At 44.8% G+C, this 21823-nt stretch overlaps 1 long non-coding RNA gene across 1 annotated transcript; it reads right to left on the reverse strand.

Moving 5' to 3' along the window:
* Positions 1-19980: 19980 nt before the first annotated feature.
* LOC147124815 (uncharacterized) lies at positions 19981-20817 on the reverse strand. Its single transcript, XR_015080407.1, has 2 exons — positions 20674-20817; positions 19981-20458 (listed from the first exon to the last, which is right to left on the reverse strand). It is a non-coding gene; the product is annotated as an uncharacterized LOC147124815 (long non-coding RNA).
* Positions 20818-21823: the final 1006 nt, after the last annotated feature.

Raw genomic sequence — 21823 nt, forward strand, 5'->3', positions numbered from 1 at the left:
GCAGTGCCCTTCTTAGTCTACCTGGCAATACAATGCCCTTCGTAGTCTACCTGGCAACACAATACCATTCTTAGTCTACATGGCAATACAATGCCCTTCTTAGTCTACCTGGCAACACAATGCCCTTCTTAGTCTACTCTTAGCAATACAATGCCCATCTTAGGCTGCCTGGCAATGCAATGCCCTTCTTAGTCTACCTGGCTACACAATGCCCTTCTTAGTCTTTCTGGCAATACAATGCCCTTCTTTGTCTACCTGGCAACAGAATGCCTTTCTTGTCTACCTGGCAATGCAATGCCCTTCTTAGTCTACCTGGCAACAGAATGCCTTTCTTGTCTACCTGGCAATACAATGCCCTCTTAGTCTACCTGGCAACACAATGCCCTTCTTAGTCTTTCCGGCAATACAATGCCCTGCTTAGTCGACCTGGCAACACAATGCCCTTCTTAGTCTACCTGGCAATACAATGCCCTTCTTAGTCTACCTGGCAATTCAATGCCCTTGTTAGTCTACCTGGCAATACAATGCCCATCTTAGTCTACCTGGCAACACAATGCCCTTGTTAGTCTACCCGGCAATCCAATGCCATTCTTAGTCTACCTGGCAATACAATGCCCTTCTTAGTCCACTCTTAGCAATACAATGCCCATCTTAGTCTGCCTGGCAATACAATGCCTTCTTAGTCTATCTGGCAGTACAATGCCCTTCTTAATCTAACTTGCAATACAATGCCCTTCTTAGTCTATCTGGCAATACAAAGTGCTTCTTAGTCTACCTGGCAATACAATGCCCTTCTTAGTCTACCTGGCAACACAATGCCATTCTTAGTCTATCTGGCAATACAATGCCCTTCTTTGTCTTTCTGGCAACACAATGCCCTTTTTAGTGTAACTGGCAAGAAAATGCCCTCCTTAGTCTATCTGGCAATACAATGCCCTTCTTAGTCTACTTGGCAATACAATGTCCTTCTTAGTCTACCTGGCAATACAATGTCCTTCTTAGTCTACCTGGCAATACTATGCCCTTGTTAGTCTACCTGGCAATACAATGCCCATCTTAGCCTACCTGGCAATACAATGCCCTTCTTAGCCTATCTGGCAATACAATATCCTTCTTAGTCTAACTGGCAATAGAATGCCCTTCTTAGTCTACCTGGCAATACAATACCCTTGTTAGTCTACCTGGCAAAACAATGCCCATCTTAGTCTACCTGGCAATACAATACCCTTCTTAGTCTAACTGGCAATACAGTGCCCTTCTTAGTCTACCTGGCAATACAATGCCCTTCTTAGTCTATCTGGCAATACAGTGCCCTTCTTAGTCTACCTGGCAATACCGTGCCCTTCTTAGTCTACCTGGCAATACAAGTGCCCTTCTTAGTCTATCTGGCAAAACAATGCCCTTCTTTGTCTACCTGGCAATACAATGCCGTTCTTAGTCTACCTGGCAATACAAGTGCCCTTCTTAGTCTATCTGGCAATAAATTGCCCTTCTTAGTCTACCTGGCAATACAGTGCCCTTCTTAGTCTACCTGTCAATACCGTGCCCTTCTTAGTCTACCTGGCAATACAAGTGCCCTTCTTTGTCTATCTGGCAATACAATGCCCTTCTTAGTCTACCTGGCAATACAGTGCCCTTCTTAGTCTACCTGGCAATACCGTGCCATTCTTAGTCTACCTGGCAATACATGTGCCCTTATTAGTCTATCTGGCAATACCATGTCCTTCTTAGTCTACCTGGCAATACAATGCCCTTCTTAGTCTACCTGGCAACACAATGCCATTCCTAGTGTACCTGGCAATACAATGCCCTTCTTAGTCCACTCTTAGCAATACAATGCCCATCTTAGCCTGCCTGGCAATACAATGCCCTTCTTAGTCTATCTGGCAATACAATGACCTTCTTAGTCTATCTGGCAATACAATGTCCTTCTTAGTCTACCTGGCAATACAGTGCACTTCTTAGTCTACCTGGCAATACAAGTGCCCTACTTTTTCTACCTGGCAATACAATGCCCTTCTTAGTCTACCTGGCAACACAATGCCATTCTTAGTCTACCTGGCAATACAATGCCCATCTTAGTCCACTCTTAGCAATACAATGTCCATCTTAGTCTACCTGGCAATACAAGTGCCCTTCTTAGTCTATCTGGCAATACAATGCCCTTCTTCGTCTACCTGGCAATACAGTGCCCTTCTTAGTCTACCTGGCAATACAAGTGCCCTACTTTTTCTACCTGGCAATACAATGCCCTTCTTAGTCTACCTGGCAACACAATGCCATTCTTAGTCTACCTGGCAATACCATGTCCTTCTTAGTCTACCTGGCAATACAATGCCCTACTTTTTCTACCTGGCAATACAATGCCCTTCTTATTTTACCTGGCAACACAATGCCATTCTTAGTCTACCTGGCAATACAATGCCCTTCTTAGTCTACCTGGCAGCACAATGCCCTTCTTAACCTACCTGGCAATACAATGCCCGTTTTAGTCTACCTGGCAACACAATGCCATTCTTAGTCCACGTGGCAATACACTGCCCTTCTTAGTCTACCTGGCAACACAATGCCATTCTTAGTCTACCTGGCAACACAATGCCCTTCTTAGTCTATCTGGCAATACAATGCCCTTCTTAGTCTACCTGGGAATACAATGCCCTTCTTAGTCTATCTGGCAATACAATGTGCTTCTTAATCTAACTGGCAATACCATGTCCTTCCGATTCTTCTCTTATCAATACAATGCCCGTCTTTGTCTACCTGGCTATACAATGCCATTCTTAGTCTACCTGGCAATACAATGCCTTTCTTAGTTTACCTGGCAATACAATGCCCTTCTTTGTCTACCTGGCAATTCAATGCCCTTCTTAGTCTACCTGGCAACACAATGCCCTACTTTTTCTACCTGGCAATGCAATGCCCTTCTTAGTCTACCTGGCAACACAATGCCATTCTTAGTCAACCTGGCAATACAATGCCCTTCTTAGTCTACCTGGCAACACAATGCTTTTCTTAGTCTTTCTGGCAATACAATGCCCTTCTTAGTCTACCTGGCAACACAATGCCCTTCTTTACCTACCTGGCAATACACTGCCCTTTTTAGTCTACCTGGCAACACAATGCCCTTCTTAGTCTACCTGGCAATACAATGTCCTTCTTAGTCTATCTGGCAACACAATGCCCTTCTTAGTCTTTCTGGCAATACAATGCCCTTTTTAGTCTACCTGGCAACACAATGCCCTTCTTAGTCTACCTGGCAATACAATGTCCTTCTTAGTCTATCTGGCAACACAATGCCCTTCTTAGTCTACTTGGCAGCACAATGCCCTTCTTAGTCCACCTGGCAACACAATGCCATCCTTAGTCTTTCTGGCAATACAATACCCTTCTTAGTCTACCTGGCAACACAATGCCATTCTTAGTCTTTCTGGCAATTCAATGCCCTTCTTAGTCTACCTGGCAACACAACGCCATTCTTAGCCTACCTGGCAATACAATGCCCTTCTTAGTCTACCTGGCAACACAATGCCATTCTTAGTCTACCTGACAATACAATACCCTTCTTAGCCTACCTGGCAACACAATGCCATTCTTAATCTACCTGGCAATACAATGCCCTTCTTGGTCTTTCTGGCAATACAATGCCCTTCTTAGTCTACCTGGCAATACAATGCCCTTCTTAGTCTACCTGGCAATACAATGCCCTTCTTAGTCTACCTGCCAATACAATGCCCTTGTTAGTCTTTCTGGCAATACAATGCCCTTCTTAGTCTACCTGGCAATATAAATCCCTTCTTAGTCTATCTGGCAATACAATGCCCTTCTTATTCTACTCTTAGCAATAAAATGCCCTTCTTAGTCTATCTGGCAACACAATGCCCTTCATCTAGTCTACCTGGCAATACAATGCCCATCTTAGTCTACCTGGCAATAGAATGTCCTTCTTAGTGTACCTGGCAATACAATGTCGTCCTTAGTCTACCTGGCAATACAATGTCCTTCTTAGTCTATCTGGCAATAGAGTGCCCTACTTAGTCTACCTGGCAATACAATGCCCTTCTTAGTCTACCTGGCAATACAATGCCCTTGTTAGTCTACCTGGCAATACAATGCCCATCTTAGTCTACCTGACAATACAGTGCCCTTCTTAGTCTATGTGGCAATAGAGTGCCCTTCTTAGTCTACCTGGCAATACCATGCCCTTCTTAGTCTACCTGGCAATACAATGCCTTTCTTAGTCTATCTGGCAATACAATGCCCTTCTTAGTCTACCTGGCAATACAATGCCCTTCTTAGTCTCTCAGCCAATACAATGCCCTGCTTAGTCCACCTGGCAACACAGTGCCATTCTTAGTCTTTCTGGCAATACAATACCCTTCTTAGTCTACCTGGCAACACAGTGCCATTCTTAGTCTTTCTGGCAATACAATGCCCTTCTTAGTCTACCTGGCAACACAATGCCATTCTTAGTCTACCTGGCAATACAATACCCTTCTTAGTGTACCTGGCAACACAATGCCATTCTTAATCTACCTGGCAATACAATGCCCTTCTTGGTCTTTCTGGCAATACAATGCCCTTCTTAGTCTACCTGCCAATACAATGCGCTTCTTAGTCTCTCAGCCAATACAATGCCCTTCTTAGTCTTTCTGGCAATACAAAGGCCTTCTTAGTCTACCTGGCAATAGAAATCCCTTCTTAGTCTATCTGGCAATACAATGCCCTTCTTATTCTACTCTTAGCAATAAAATGCCCTTCTTAGTCTATCTGGCAACACAATGCCCTTCATCTAGTCTACCTGGCAATACAATGCCCATCTTAGTCTACCTGGCAATTCAATGCCCTTCTTAGTCTACCTGGCAATAGAATGTCCTTCTTAGTGTACCTGGCAATACAACGTCGTCCTTAGTCTATCTGGCAATACAATGTCCTTCTTAGTCTACCTGGCAATACAATGTCCTTCTTAGTGTACCTGGCAATACAACGTCCTCCTGTGTCTACCCGGCAATACAATGCCCTTCTTAGTCTATCTGGCAATAGAGTGCCCTACTTAGTCTACCTGGCAATACAGTGCCCTTCTTAGTCTGCCTGGCAATACAATGCCCTTCATAGTCTATCTGGCATTAGAGTGCCCTTCTTAGTCTACCTGGCAATACAATGCCCTTCTTAGTCTACCTGGCAATACAATGCCCTTCATAGTCTATCTGGCATTAGAGTGCCCTTCTTAGTCTACCTGGCAATACAATGTCCTTCTTAGTCTACCTGGCAATACAATGCCCTTCTTAGTCTACCTGGCAATACAATGCCTTTCTTAGTCTATCTGGCAATACAATGCCCTTCTTAGTATACCTGGCAACACAATGCCTTTCTTAGTCTATCTGGCAATACAATGCCCTTCTTAGTCTACCTGGCAATACAATGCCTTTCTTAGTATACCTGGCAATACAATGCCCTTCCTATTCTAAGTTTAGCAATACAATGCCCCTCTTAATCTACCTGGCAATACAATGCCCTTCTTAATCTACTTGGCAATACAATGCCCTTCTTAGTCTATCTGGCAATACAATGCGCTTCTTAGTCTACCTGGCAGTACCTTGTCCTTCCGATTCTACTCTTATCAATACAATGCCCTTCTTTGTCTACCTGGCTACACAATGCCCTTCTTAATCTACCTGGCAATACAATGCCGTTCTTAGTCTACCTGGCAATACAATGCCCTTCTTAGTCTACCTGGCAAAACAATGCCCTACTTTTTCTACCTGGCAATACAATGGCCTTCTTAATCTACCTGGCAATACAATGCCATTCTTAGTCTACCTGGCAATACAATGCCCTTCTTAATCTACCTGGCAATACAATGCCCTTCTTAGTCTACCTGGCAATAAGTGGTCTCTAGCAATACAATGCCCAAAAATTTTCATAGTGGTTTGCGATGACTGTTTGTAAACCAGGGCACTTAAGTATCTCATTTAGCTGTAGTGAAATCGGTGGGATTGATTTGATTTAATTTAATTGCAATTAATTAAAGGGTAATTCATGGCATGACAGCCCGGAGCCGTGGTATGCTCCTCCTGCGCTATGTGGGAACTCAGGGACATTTCCTGTGTCCCTGACAACCACGTGTGCAGGAAGTATGTCCAGCTGCAGCTACTGGCAGACCGCATTGCGGCACTGGAGCAGTGATTGGATACATACTGGACCATTCGCGATGCTGACGACATCGTGAATAGCATGTTTAATCAGTTGGTCACACTGCAGGTAAATGTGGCACAGGCAGAAAGTGAACAGGTGACCAACAGGCAGAGCAGTAGGCACAGGCAGGATGTGCAGGGGTCCCCTGTGGCCATGCCCCTCTCAAACAGATATACTGCTTTGGATCCTGATGGGGGGGATGGCTTACCCGGGGAAGGCAGCAGCAGCCAACTTCCTGGCACCAGGGGTGGTTCTGCTGCACTGGATGGGAAGAAAAAGAGGGGAGAGCTATAGTAATAGGGGATTCTATTTTAAGGGGAACAGATAGGCATTTCTGCGGCCGCAAATGAGACTCCAGGATGGTGTGTTGCCTCCCTGTTGCAAGGGTCAAGGATGTCTCAGAGCGGCTGCAGAGCATTTTGGAAGGGGAGGGTGAACAGCCAGTTGTCATGGTGCATATAGGTGCCAACGATGTAGGTAAAAACCGGGATGGGGTCCTAAAAGCTGAATATAGGGAGTTAGGAGGTAAATTAAAAAATAGGAACTCAAAGGTAGTAATCTCAGGATTGCTACCAGTGCCACGATGCTAGTCAGAGTATCAATAGAGAGATATTTCAGATGAATACGTGGCTAGAGGAATAGTGCAAGGGGGAGGGATTCAAATTCCTGGGACATTGGAACCGGTTCTGGGGGAGGTGGAACCAGTACAAAACGGATGGTTTGCACCTGGGCAGGGCCAGGACCGATGTCCTAGGGGGAATGTTTGCTAATGCTCTGGGGGAGGATTTAAACTAAAATGGCAGGGGTTTGGGAACCTGTGCAGGGAGACAGAGGAAAGGTAAGCAAGGATAGAAGCAAAAGACAGGAAGGAGAAAAACAAAAGTGGAAGACAGAGAAATCAAGGGTATAAATCAAACATGGCCACAGTAAATAATAATTCTAAAGGATGTAAGAGCATTAAAAAAACAAGCTTGAAGGCTTTGTGTCTTAATGTGAGGAGCATTCGTAATACGGTGGGTGAATTAGCTGCACAAATAGAGGTAAACAAATAAGATATGATTGGGATTACGGAAACATGGCTCCAGGGTGGCCAAGGCTGGGAACTCAACATCCAGGGGTATTCAATACTCAGGAAAGATAGGCAAAAAGGAAAAGGAGATGGGGTAGCAGTGCTGGTTAAACAGGGGATTAACACAATTGAAAGGAAGGATATTAGCTCTGATGATGTGGAATCTGTATCGGTAGAACTGAAAAATACCAAGGGGCAGAAAACGTTAGTGGGAGTGGTATATAGACCTCCAAACAGTAATGCGGAGGTCGGGGATGGCATTAAACAGGAAATTAGAGAAGCGTGCAATAAGGGCACAGCTGTTATCATGGGTGACTTTAATCTACATATAGATTGGGCTAACCAAATTAGTAACAATACTGTGGAGGAGGAATTCCTGGAGTGTATATGGGATGGTTTCCTGGACCATTATATTGATGAACCAACCAGAGATCAGGCCATCTTAGGCTGGGTATTATGTAATGAGAAAGGATTAATTAGCAATCATGTTGTGCAAGGCCCCTTGGGTCAGAGCGATCATAATATGATAGAATTCTTCATTAAGATGGAGAGTGAAATAGTTGACTCAGAGACTAGGGTCCTGAATTTAAATAAAGGAGACTACGATGGTATGAGGTGCGCGTTGGGTAGGATTGATTGGGGAATGTCACTCAAAGGGTTGACGGTGGATGGGCAATGGCAAACATTCAAAGACCGCAGGGATGAACTATGGAATTTGTTCATCCTAGTTTGGCATAAAAATAAAACAAAAAAGATGACTCAACCGTGGCTAACAAGGGAAATTAGGGATAGCATAAGATCCAAGGAGAGGACATTTAAATTGGCCAGAAAAAGCAGTAAACCTGAGGACTGGGAGCAGTTTAGGATTCAGCGAAGGAGGATAAAGGGATTAATTAAGAGGGGGAAAATAGAGTATGAGAGAAAGCTTGCAGGGAACATAAAAACTGACTGTAAAAGCTTTTATAGATATGTGAAGAGAAAAAGATTAGTGAAGTCAAGCGTAGGTCCCTTGCAGTCAGAATCAGGGGAATTTATAATGGGGAACAAAGAAATGGCTGACCAATTAATTACATACTTTGTTTCTGTCTTCACAAAGGAGGACACAAATAACCTCCGAAAGAGGTCGGGGAACATGGGTTCTAATGACAGGGAGGAACTGATAGAAATCAGTATTTGTAGGGAAATGGTGTTAGGGAAATTGATGGGAATGAGGGCCAATAAATCCCCAGGGCCTGATAATCTACATCCTAGGGTACTTAAGGAAGTGGCCCTAGAAATAGTAGATGCATTGCTGGTCATCTTCCAGAATTCAATAGACTCTGGAACAGTACCCATGGATTGGCAGGTAGCTAATGTTACCCCACTGTTCAAAAAGGGCGGTAGAGAGAAAACGCGGAATTACAGACCGGTAAGCCTAACATCGGTAGTGGGGAAAATGCTAGAGTCCAGCACGGTGGCATAATGGTTAGCACTGTTGCCTCACAGCGCCAGGGACCCGGGTTCGAATCCGGCCTCGGGTGACTGTCTGTGTGGAGTTTGCACATTCTCCCCGTGGTTGCGTGGGTTTCCTCCGGGTGCTCCGGTTTCCTCCCACAGTCCAAAGATGTGCGGGTTAGGTTGATTGGCTATGATAACTTGACCCTTAGTGTTAGGGGGATTAAATACGTGGGGTTACGGGGATAGGGTGGGATATGTGTTGATGTAGGGGTTATGGGGATCGGGTGGGATATGTGTCGGTGCAGGCTCGATGGGCCCAAATGGCCTCTATCTGCACTGTGGGGTTTCTGTGATTTCTGTGATTATAAAGGATGTAATAGCAGAGTACTTGGAAAAAAGTGACCGGATCAGACAAAGTCAACATGGATTTACAAAAGGTAAATTGTGCTTGACTAATCTACTGGAATTTTTGAGGATGTAACTGGTAAAATAGATAAGGGAGAACCAGTGGATGTGGTGTATTTGGATTTTCAAAAGGCTTTCGGTAAGGTCCTGCATAAGAGATTAGCGTGTAAAATTAAGTCACATGGGATTGGGGGCAGGTGTTGACTTGGATAGAGAACTGGCTGGCAGGCAGAAAGCAAAGAGTTGGAATAAACGGCTTTTTCCGAGTGTCAGGCAGTGACTAGTGGGGTACCGCAGGGATCGGTCCTTGGACCCCAGGTATTCACAATATATATTAATGATCTGGACGAGGGAACTAGATGAATATCTCCAAGTTTGCAGATGACACAAAGCTGGGTGGGCGTGTGTGCTGTTAGGACGATGCCGAGAAACTCCAGTATGATTTGGACAGGTTGGGTGATTGGGCAGAAGCATGGCAGATGCAATATAACGTGGATAAATGCGAGGTTATCCACTTTGGTGTCAAAAACAGGAAGGCAGAGTATTATCTGAATGGCAATAGATTGGGAGAAGGGGAAGTGCAATGAGACGTGGGCGTCCTTGTGCACCAGTCACTGAAAGTAAGCATGCAGGTGCAGCAGGCGGTTAAGAAGGCAAATGGTATGTTGGCCTTCGTAGCGAGAGGGTTCGAGTACAGGAACAAGGATGTCTTGCTGCAGTTGTACAGGGCCTTGGTGAGACCACATCTTGAGCATTGTGTGCAGTTTTGGTCGCCTTATCTGAGGAAGGATGCTCTTGCCATGGAAGGAGTGCAGCAAAGATTCACCGGGCTGATACCTGGGATGGCTGGAATGACATACGAGGAGAGATTGGGCCGATTGGGCTTGTACTCGCTGGAGTTTAGAAGAATGAGAGGGGATCTCATCAAAACTTATAAAATTCTAACAGGACTAGAGAGACTAAATGCAGGAAGGATGTTCCCGATGGTCGGCGAGTCCAGAACCAGGGGTCACAGTCTAAGGATAAGGGGTAAGCCATTTAGGACAGAGATGAGGAGGAATTTCTTCACCCAGAGAGTGGTGAACCTGTGGAATTCTCTACCAAAGAAGGCAGTAGAGGCCAATTCATTAAATATATTCAGGAAGGAGTTGGATATATTTCTTAAGGCTAAAGGGATCAAGGGATATGGGGCGAAGGCAGGAACAGGGTACTGAATTTGGATGATCAGCCATGCTCTCATTGAATGGCGGAGCAGGCTCGAGGGGCCGAATGGCCTACTCCTGCTCCTATCTTCTATGTTCCTATGCACGAAACCAGCACTTTCATTGGGCCTACGTGTGAGTACCCCGTGCGTAATCACGCGTTGTGACCCGAATTTCTGGACCAGCGCAACATAATTGCACCGTGGCAAATGGAGTGCACTGAATAACTAACATGTTGTTCTTTGAGATTAAATGAGTTTCCATTACAAAATGATACAGCCCAGACACAGTCTATTCCTCGCAGCAAATGCAATATTTCATTTTGTATTAAATGCCAAGGATCTGCTCATCGTATTTGTGTCAATATTAAAGCTCACACTTGGGTTTCAAACACATGTAGGTATCAAGATAAATGTGATTTTATCTGATGCCTCGGCTCAGTTGGTTCGTTTTCACAGCAGCTGCTGTTTCAGCCCAGGCTGTATTTGCAGCTCCTTCCCAATTAGCGGAGGCCTCATCAACTGTGTGGCTTTGCCCCTCGTAATAATTTTGAAAACAACTCAGGTTTACTGAATCAAAATCCCTCTCCCGCCCAGCAATCCAAGGAAAGCAATACATTAAATTAATTTCTATTCATGACTGCCCGATGCAGCTATGCAGATATGGTCATGTCCCCCCCACAGTGCTCATCATATGAGCCTTCAGATTGCTCCTTTGCGCTGGGATTTACACTTAAGTGCATTTTGATGTTGCTCACTTGCTACATCTAAATGCACTTAAGTGTACAACATATGTTTTCAAGTCAAGTGAACTGGAAGTGTTCCAGCTGCACAAATGAGGTTTCTGTATCAATGTTAAGTGATGCTGAGTTGAATCTGGATGAGCATCTTTCAACATGGTATTTTTGTCAAGGGTACATCTGGCTTCTGTTAAACGCTGCCAATATGCTTCCAAGCCACAGCTGGGGTTTTGTTTTGTCGTATGTGTCTTCTAGAATAGCATAACGTTGTTTAGGTTTTAATGCTGTTGTAACTTTCCTTCTCAGTGCAACAAAGACATTTGTCCCTCTTGTCTAATTAAATATTGGGAAGACAAAAGTCATTGTTTTCGGTCCCTGCCACAAATTCCGTTCCCTAGCCACTGACTGCATCCCTCTCCCTAACATCTGTCTGAGGCTGAACCACATTGTTCGCAACTTTGGTGTCATATTTGACCCTGAAATGAGCTTCCGACCACATATCCGCAGCATAACAAAGACCGCCTATTTCCACCTCCATAACATCGCCCGTCTCTGCCCTTGCCTCAGCTCATCTGCTGCTGAAACCCTTGTCCATGCCTTTGTTACCTCTAGACTTGACTATTGAGCATCCCTGATTATAATCACTCAGCCATTGGTGGCCGTGCCTTTTGTTGCCAAGGCCCTAAGCTCTGGAATTCCCTGCCTAAACCTCTCCGCCTCGGTACCTCTCTTTCCTCCTTTAAGACGCTCCTTAAAACCTACATCTATGACCGAGCTTTTGGTCACCTGCCCTAATTTATCTTTATGTGGCTGGGGGTCAAACTTTTTGTCTTAAAACACTCCTGTGCAGCGCCTTGCGACATTTTACTATGTTAAAGGCGCTATATAAATAGACGTTGTTGCTGTTGTTGTTACTGGAGGGCTGTCATTATCCTCTTGCAGGAATCACCTTCTCCCCTGATGGTACAACTGAAAGAATAACTTGCAGTATGAGGCATTATACAAACATATGAAAATGAAAGGCAGGAAAAGACCAGCTGGTCCTTCCAGCCTACCCCACACCTCATGATAGCTGGAGCATGACTAGATCCTTTCTGCAGTAATATCGCTATTAAATACCTCATTAAAAGTTAGACCTCGTTGGATTAGATGTAACTGGCGTTTTAACAGCGTATTGACTGGTAAAGAAACATTACAGCCCTGAAAAATGAATTTAAATTTTGTGGAGTGTCAAATTTCTGCATTATGATAACAATTACAATTTTTAAGAAACTTCCAAAAAAAAGTTTTTTTTTTTTTAAAGTTTGTTCATGATATTTCAGATTCTACCTTATCCTCACATGAGAGCCCCAACCTTTGTTTTGTTCTCTAACATTTTTTTAAAAGTCCAAATATAAGCAGTTTCTTCATTTGCTGGTTCCCTGTCTGTGAGAATTCTGCAATGTGATTGGCTGCTTAGACAGCTTGTTGACATCACAGCAGATTGCGCCAGGGGATCCCCCACTCCACTGCACAGAAATTACTTACGCACCGAAAAAGGCAAACTTCTCGTCACAGAGATCACGGGATCTCTGTGGGCAGAATTCTTTGGGGTCAGTGGCGAAGGCCTTTGCTTCACCGCTGAACGCAAATTCCAGGCCAACACCTTTGTCTTTTAAGTTAATCATCAGAAAACGTCATACATAAATTTCATAGCAGATTAGGATACAGTGTCATAATACTCTTTTCAGTGCTGTTCAGAATGTCATGCCTTGGATAAAGCGTTCACTTTTATTTCTGTAAGTTATGTGTCACTTTAAGAAATGTTGAAGATTTCAACATTCACAACCAAATATCAGAGGAAAGCTCAGAGATTTATTGAATGGTTTGCCAATCCGAGACTCGGGGCAGAGATGAACTAACCTTTATTGTCTAAAAAGTTTTTATAGCCCCCCAGGAGGTTCTGTACTATAAGGGAGGTCAATAGATGTTAAATGGAATCTGGCCTTCTCCAACATGCAGAGTCTTCTTGATGATAACAATTTTGCAGGGAGTATGTGTGAATTTCTCTCTGTCAGATGCCACCTGCCTGGTCTGGGCTCTTGTCTTCTTAACTCTGAGGCCTGGATCTTAGACTCGAGGACATGGATTATTAAAATCCTAAACATGCAGAAATATTTATGAATATGTGATACATGCTCGTTTTTTTTGTGAATTTTGTGCTCAAGAAGGTGAAGATGCCATCACTGAGGAATGGAACACTTTTCCAGTTTTGAAAGCAAGCAATCTTATATCATCGAACAGCTGGGTTGGGCAATAATGTCCTGTTCCATTTGGTCTACATTAGTTTGAAATTTGGTGAGGCTGACAATAAGACATAAGACATAAGACATAGGAGCAGGAGTAGTTCATTTGGCCCCTCGAGCCTGCTCCGCCATTCAATAAGATCATGGCTGATCTGATCTTGGCCTCAACTCCACTTCCCTGCCCGCTCCCCATAACCCTTGACTCCCTTACCTTTCAAAAATCTGTCTACTTCCACCTTAAATATATTCAATGATCCAGCCTCCACAGCTCTCTTGGGTAGAGAATTCCAAAGATTCACGACCCTCTGAGAGAAGAAATTCCTCCTCATTTCCGATTTAAAAGGTGCCCCATTATTCTGAAATTATGCCCCCTAGTTCTAGATTCCCCCACGAGGGGAAACATCCTCTCTGCATCTACCCTGTCAAGCCCCTTCAGAATCTTCTATGTTTCAATAAGATCCCCTCTCATTCTTCTAAACTCCAATGAGTATAGGTCCAACCTGCTCAACCTTTCTTCATAAGACAACCCCTTCATCTCCAGAATCAACCTCGTGAACCTTCTCTGAACTGCCTCCAATGCAGGTATATCCTTCCTTAAATAAGGAGACCAAAACTGTACGCAGTACTCCAGGTGTGGCCTCACCAACGCTCTGTGCAGTTGTAACAGGACTTCCCTACTTTAATACTCCATTCCCTTTGCACTAAAGACCAACATTCCATATGCCTTCCTAATTACTTGCTGTAGCTGCATGCTAACTTTTTGTGATTCATGTACAAGGACCCCCAGATCCCTCTGTACTGCAGCATTTTGTAATCTCTCCCCATTTAAAAAACAATTTGCTTTTTTTTTTCCTACCAAAGTGGATATATAACATCTGGAACCTTGTCATGAACTTGGCTACTCCTCTACTTCCGTTCTCTAGTTGTATTTGTATACATGTTTGAGAAAGAGAGAGATGGAAGAGAAAGAGGCAATGCAGCCTTGAGCCTAAAAGGGTCAGCTTTTACAGTTAAATATCAAGGACCACAAGCTTCAACAACTCTTGGACACCAATAACCCTCTGGAACCTTCGTCCCCGTCACTTTCCTCTGACGCCATCCCTTCTTCCAATCTCACCCCCTGTCATGTTTTCACTACCCCCTCTGACCTTTGCCTCACTGACTCCGAATGATCAGTCCTCAGCAAAGGCCTGAGCTTCATCCCCTTTCACCCCCATCTCGATGAATTTCGAGCTCGGCGTGATGCCGAGTTCTTTTTCCGTCGCCTTCGCCTCCATGCCCACTTCTATGGCCAGGAGTCTTCACTCTTTCTCCCACTTTCAGAATTCCCATTCTACCTGGACCCCTTCCTCTGGCCTCTTACCCTCTCTAGATCTTTGCATTGCTAACTGCTGGCGTGACATCGGCCATCTCAATTTCTCCGCTCACCTCACACACTCTAACCTATCTTCCTCTGAACTTGCAGCACTCCGTTTTCTCCAATTCAACACTTACATCGTTGGCAAGGGTGGCTGTTGTTGTTTGGCGAACCGACCTCTACCGTGCGGAGGCTGAACGGCAACTCTCCGACACCTCCTCCTACCTTCCCCTGGGCCATGACCCCACTAAGAAACATCAAGCCATTGTTTCCAAGACTGTCACTGACCTCATCTCCTCTGGAGATCTTCCGTCCATGGTTGTCAACCTAACAGTCCCCCAACCCCGCACAGCCCGCTACTACCTCCTTGCCAAGATCCACAAACAGGGCTGCCCTGGTAGACCCATTATTTCAGCCTGTTCTTGCTCCACAGACTGATCTCTTCCTATCTCGTTTCTATTTTTTCTCCCCTTGTCAAGTTTCTTCCCACCTACATCCGCGAGTCTTCCGCCATTTTAACAGTTTCCAGTTTCCTGGCGCCAACTGTCTCCTTTTCACTATGGATGTCCAATCCCTCCACACCTCCATCCCTCACCAGGACAGCCTGAGGGCGCTCCGCTTCTACCTTGAACAGAGGCCCAACCAGTCCCCATCCACCACCACGTTCCTCCGCCTGGCTGAAGTTGTTCTCACATTGAACAACTTCTCCTTTGACTCCACTCACTTCCTACAAATTAAAGGTATTGCTATGGGAACCCGCATGGGCCCTAGCTATGCCTGCCTTTGCATTGGATATGTGGAACATTCTTTGTTCCAGTCCTACTCAGGTCCCCTCCCTCACCTCTTTTTCTGGTACATTGATGACTGTATTGGAGCCGTCTCCTGCTCTTGCCCTGAACTAGAAAAGTTCATTCATTTTGCTTCCAATTTCCACCCTTCCTTCACCTTCACGTGGTCCATCTCCGGCTCTTCCCTTCTCTTCCTTGACTTTTCTCTCTCCATTTCTGGGGATAGGCCATCGACAAATATTCACTATAAGCCCACTGACTCCCACAGCTGCCTGGACTACACTTCCTCCCACCCCGCTTCCTGTAAGGATTCTATTCCATTCTCCCAGTTTCTCCGTCTCCACCGCATCTGTTCTGACGATGCCACCTTCCATACTAGTGCTTCTGATACGTCTTCCTTTTTCCTCAACCGAGGGTTCATCTCTACCATGGTTGACATGGCCCTCAACCGTGTCCGTTCCATTTCCCACACTTCTGCTCTCACCCCTTCCCCTCCCTCCCAGAACCACGATAGGGTTTCCCTTGTCCTCACCTGTCACCCCACCAGCCTCCACATTCAACTGATCATCCTCCGCCATTGCCGCCACCTCCAGCGTGATCCCACCACCAAACACATCTTCCCCTCACCTCCACTTTCAGCATTCCGAAGGGACCGCTCCCTCCGCGACACCCTGGTCCACTCCTCAATCACCCCCAACACCCTTCCCATGCAAGCACAGGAGATGCAACAACTGGCATTTTACCTCCTCCCTTCCCACTGTCCAGGGCCTCAAACACTTCTTCCAGTTGAAACAGCGATTTACTTGTACTTCTTGCAATTTAGTATACTTTAATCACTGCTCACGATGCGGTCTCCTCTACATTGGGGAGACCAAATGTAAATTGGGTGACTGCTTTGTGGAACGCCTCCATTCAGTCTGTAAGCGTGATCCCAAGCTTCTGGTCGCCTGTCACTTTAATTATCTGCTCCACTCTCACTCTGATCTCTCTGTCCTCAGTCTCTTACATTGTTCCAACGAAGCTCAATGTAAGCTCGAGGAACAGCACATCATCTTTCGATTAGGCACTTTACAGCCTTCTGGACTCAACATCAAGTTCAACAATTTCAGACTATAACCTTGGCCCCTATATTGTCTTTCTTTTTTCGTCTCACATGGCAGCTGTAGATGATTCTACCAGTGCTATTTACACCTCATCTTGAGTCATCTTTTATTTCTTAACTTGTCCCATTACCATTTCCTTTTGCCATGCACCATCATTCCTTCTATCATTTAATCTCTCCTGCCTTCAATCCTATCACAGACATAGAAACATAGAAGATAGGATCAGGAGTAGGCCATTCGGCCCCTTGAGCCTGCTCCGCCATTCAATGAGATCATGGCTGATCATTCAAACTCAGTACCCTGTCCCTGCCTTCTCCCCATATCCCTTGATCCCTTTAGCCTTAAGAAATATATCTAACTCCTTCTTGAATATATTTAATGAATTGGCCTCAACTGCCTACTGTGGCAGAGATTTCCACAGGTAGACCACTCTCTGGGTGAAGAAATTCCTCCTCATCTCTGTCCTAAATGGCTTACCCCTTATCCTTAGACTGTGACCCCTGGTTCTGGACTCCCCGACCATCGGGAACATCCTTCCTGCATTTAGTCTCTCTAGTCCTGTTAGAATTTTATAAGTTTCAATGAGACCCCTCTCATTCTTCTAAACTCCAGTGAGTACAAGCCCAATCGACCCAATCTCTCCTCATACATCATTCCTGCCATCACAGGTATCAGTCTGGTGAATCTTCGCTGCACTCCCTCCATGGCAAGAGCATCCATCCTCAGATAAGGCGACCAAAACTGCACACAATGCTCAAGATGTGGTCTCACCAAGGCCCTGTACAACTGCAGCAAGACATCCTTGTTCCTGTACTCGAACCCTCTCGCTACGAAGGACAACATACCACTTGCCTTCTTAACTGCCTGCTGCACCTGCATGCTTACCTTCAGCGACTGGTGCACAAGGACACACAGGTCTCATTGCACTTCCCCTTCTCCCAATCTATTGCCATTCAGATAATAATCTGCCTTCCTGTTTTTGCCACCAAAGTGGATAACCTCGCATTTATCCACATTATACTGCATCTTCCATGCTTCTGCCCAATCACCCAACCTGTCCAAATCATATTGGAGTTTCTCGGCATCCTCCTCACAGCACACACGCCCACCTAGCTTTGTGTCATCTGCAAACTTGGAGATTTTACATCTAGTTCCCTCACCTAGATCATTAATATATATTGTGAATAGGTGGGGTCCTAGCACCGATCCCTGCGGTACCCCACTAATCACTGCCTGCCACTCGGAAAAAGACCCATTTATTCCAACTCTTTGCTTACTGTCTGCCAACCAGTTCTCTATCCAAGTCAGTACCTTGCCCCCAATCCCATGTGCCTTAACTTTACACGCTAATCTCTTATGCGGGACTTTATCGAAAGCCTTCTGAAAGTCCAAATACACCACATCCACTGGTTCTCCCTTATCTATTTTACCAGTTACATCCTCAAAAAATTCCAGTAGATTAGTCAAGCACAATTTACCTTTTGTAAATCCATGTTGACTTTGTCCGATCCTGTCACTGTTTTCCAAGTGCTCTGCTATTACATCTTTTATAATGGACTCTAGCATTTTCCCCACTACCGATGTCAGGCTTACCAGTCTATTATTCCCCATTTTCTCTCTAGCACCTTTTTTGAATAGCTACCCTCCAATCCATGGGAACTGTTCCAGACCCTCACTTTGTTTTGTACTCCCCTCCCCCTTTCCCTGCCACACACAAAAGATAGGTTACATTTGTCAGAGAAGCCCTTTGTTGCACATGAAGAGATTCTCTATCATTTATCCTTGAATACATATATCAACTAATACAAAACATACTTTAACACTTTCTAGTAATACTAAAAAATGAAAGACTTGCATTTATATAGTGCGTTTCATGACCTCTGTTACCTCTCCAAACTTTTCCAGTTCTGACGAAGGGTCACAGACCTGAAATGTTGACTGGGATCTTACCTGAACAGGCGCATTGGGTGCGGGACTGCTGCCTTTTGGGTTCTAGTCCCACCCACAGCGACGTCCGACGCACAAATGCTATTTTGCTTCAATTGGCCCTGTGGGCTTGCCGGCCAATTAAGAGAAAGCCGGTGTCAGATGACGTCAGTTGATGATCAAGGGGTATGGGGAGAAAGCAGGGACCGGGTACTGAATTTAGATGATCAGCCATGATCGCATTGAATGGCGGAGCCGGCTCAAGGGGCTGAATGGCCTACTCCTGCTCCTATCTTCTATGTTTCTATGTTTCTTTAAGGGGCCACCACCATTTCTTTTTGACAGATGATTTTTTCAGTATTTGACAGCATTGAGATGCTGCAAACACTGACAATCACTGTATAAACGTGAGCCCTTGCACCCAGGCTCTCCAGTGACTCTCTCCTTAGGCTAAAACAGATGGCAGCTGCAGGTGAGGTTACAGAAGTGATCTGTCACTGGTGAGAGAGGTTCCCCCAATGAGGTGGGACTACACAAACGCTTCAAAGCTTGTCACGTAAGAAAATTCTAAACACATTAAAAATGACTTTCCCAACATTTTCTTACCTCTGCAACTCACCAGTGTCCCATTGGATCCTTCAAACCACTTCTGCAGCTGTCCTCTATACACAAACATTAACGTAGACCCACAGCATGCCACACTTACCCTGGAGGGGTTTCCCAACATCGGGAAGCCCACAGTAGAAGTGTCAAAACTGGAAAAATCCTCTTAATTGCCTGTTAACTGCCTGTTAAAAAGCAGTTAAGTGACTATAACCCTCTTCCCGCCGCTAGGAGTCGGGTCCATGCGCAAATCGGGGACCCGACTCCCGGGAAGATTGATTGGAGGTGGGTTGGAAGCGGGTTCGGGACCCGCTGTCAATCTTTTTGATTTTGCCAGCAGTCCCGCATCCAAACCCGACCCCTGAGCGCTGGCAAAATCGCCCCCGTTTACTCTGTTTCTCTCTCCACGATGTTGCCCGACCTGCTGAGTGTTTCCAGCATTTTCTGTTGTTGTATCACAAAACATATGCTGTGTTATGGGAGCTGTTCTCCTGTGAGGGGAAGATGCAGGCACTTATTATTTACTAGCTGGGGGAGCCCGGCGGTGCCGAGGCTTTCTCGAGGGCATGTTGTTGGAAGAGAGAGAGCGCGAGTTGAGGGGAAGAGAGAGAGAGAGAGCGCGAGTTAGGGGGAAGAGAGAGAGCAGGGGAGGCAGGGAGGGAGGGGCGGGAAGGAGAGAAAGGGATGGGGGGGAAAGCGGTTTGGGAGAGAGGGGGAACTCAAGAACCCTGTGCCATGTTTATAAAGCTGCTTATAAAACTGTTGGGATTGAAGAACTCTTCCCAAGCACCAGGAGTGATATTACATTATTCACAAAGATTCAGTGAATGAGTTGAATAGTGAAATAAAAGATACAATCGCAGACATTTACAGGTCAGTTTAGAAATCAACAGTGAACATTTATTTCAATAATGTAGAACAATAGAACATTTTACAATATGCTGGAGTTACAACCAAAGACTAAGTGAATACTCCTTCTGGTAAAAGTTTGAAAACCTAATAGGTTTGGTATTGTACAGAGTGTACAGAGTGATTTTATAATCAATAAGAGTTCTGTTGAGTGCTTCAAGTGACCTCTTGTGGGCCTTTGTACTCATCCCACACAATGAGCTTCAACTTTTGAAGCAGCTAAGCAGCACCAGTTACTTTGCTAATGTTACACACTGGGTGTTGTTGTCTTGTCAGATCCAGAGGGAGATCAAAGGTTGAGTGGGCAGTGTGACCTCCTTGGAGAAAAGTTGCAGCGGTTCCTGATGAGGCAACAGCCAGTGCAATGAATCTTGTCAGATCCAGAGGGAGAGCAAAGGTTGAGTGGGCGATGCGACCACCTTGGAGCAGAGTTCCAGCGATTCCTGATGAGGCAACATTGAATGTTTGATTAAGCAAGGAGAAAATCATACACAAAAAGGGGAAAAATACGTTTAAGGCAGTGAAATTACTTGGTGGGATATATTGGTGTTATTTTACACCTTTCTCTTTAGTTAAAGTTGAGATTAACCGTGCTGGTGTGTGTTAAAGTATATTATCTGCTATATAGCATGCTGTACAGAATAACACTGCATCTTACCTGAAAGCATTCAGCTTTCTATTTGAGTGGGCAGTGCGACCTCCTTGGAGAAGAGTTGCGGCGATTCCTGAGGAGGCAACATTGAATGTTTGATTAAGCAAGGAGAAAATCATACACAAAAAGGGGAAAAATATTTTTAAGGCAGTGAAATTACTTTGTACGACATTTGTGCACAAACAATTAGTGAGTTTGAGGAATTAGGCTATTTATTTTAAATGGGCTAAGGCATAATTTCAGGTCCCAAAAGACTACCCAGAGACCACATGCAGTATGTAATAATAAATTACCAGTGACTGAGAATTGGTGTTATTTTTCACCTTTCTCTTTAGTTAAATTTGAGATTAACCGTGCTGGTGTGTGTTAAAGTATATTATCTGCTATATAGCATGCTGTACAGAATAACACTGCATCTTACCTGAAAGCATTCAGCTTTCTATTTGAGTGGGCAGTGCGACCTCCTTGGAGAAGAGTTGCAGCGGTTCCTGATGAGGCAACAGCCAGTGCAATGAATCTTGTCAGATCCAGAGGGAGAGCAAAGGTTGAGTGGGCAGTGCAACCTCCTCGGAGAAGAGTTGCAGCGATTTCTGATGAGGCAACATTGAATGTTTGATTAAGCAAGGAGAAAATCATACACAAAAAGGAGAAAAATACTTTTAAGGCAGTGAAATTACTTGGTGGGATATATTGGTGTTATTTTACACCTTTCTCTTTAGTTAAAGTTGAGATTAACCGTGCTGGTGTGTGTTAAAATATATTGTCTACTATATAGCATGCTGTACAGGATAACACTGCATCTTACCTGAAAGCATTCACTTTCTATTTGAGTGGGCAGCGCGGCCTCCTTGGAGAAGAGTTGCAGCGATTCCTGATGAGGCAACATTGAATGTTTGATTAAGCAAGGAGAAAATCATATACAAAAAGGGGAAAAATACTTTTGAGGCAGTGAAATTACTTTGTAGGATATTTGTGTACAAACAATTAGTGAGTTTGAGGAATTAGGCTATTTATTTTAAATGGGCTAATGTGGCAGAACCACCAAGAGACACTGAACAACCTGTAATAATTCCTTTAAACACTCTGTAGTGCAGCTGTGGACTGCACCTTTAAGCTGTATGCAGCTTCTTGTATTTTCACGTGATGACGTCATGAC

This window comes from Somniosus microcephalus, chromosome 1, assembly GCF_052327205.1.
Source record: "Somniosus microcephalus isolate GS21.2 chromosome 1, FLI_Smic_1.0, whole genome shotgun sequence".
In the NCBI taxonomy this organism is placed as follows: domain Eukaryota; kingdom Metazoa; phylum Chordata; class Chondrichthyes; order Squaliformes; family Somniosidae; genus Somniosus; species Somniosus microcephalus.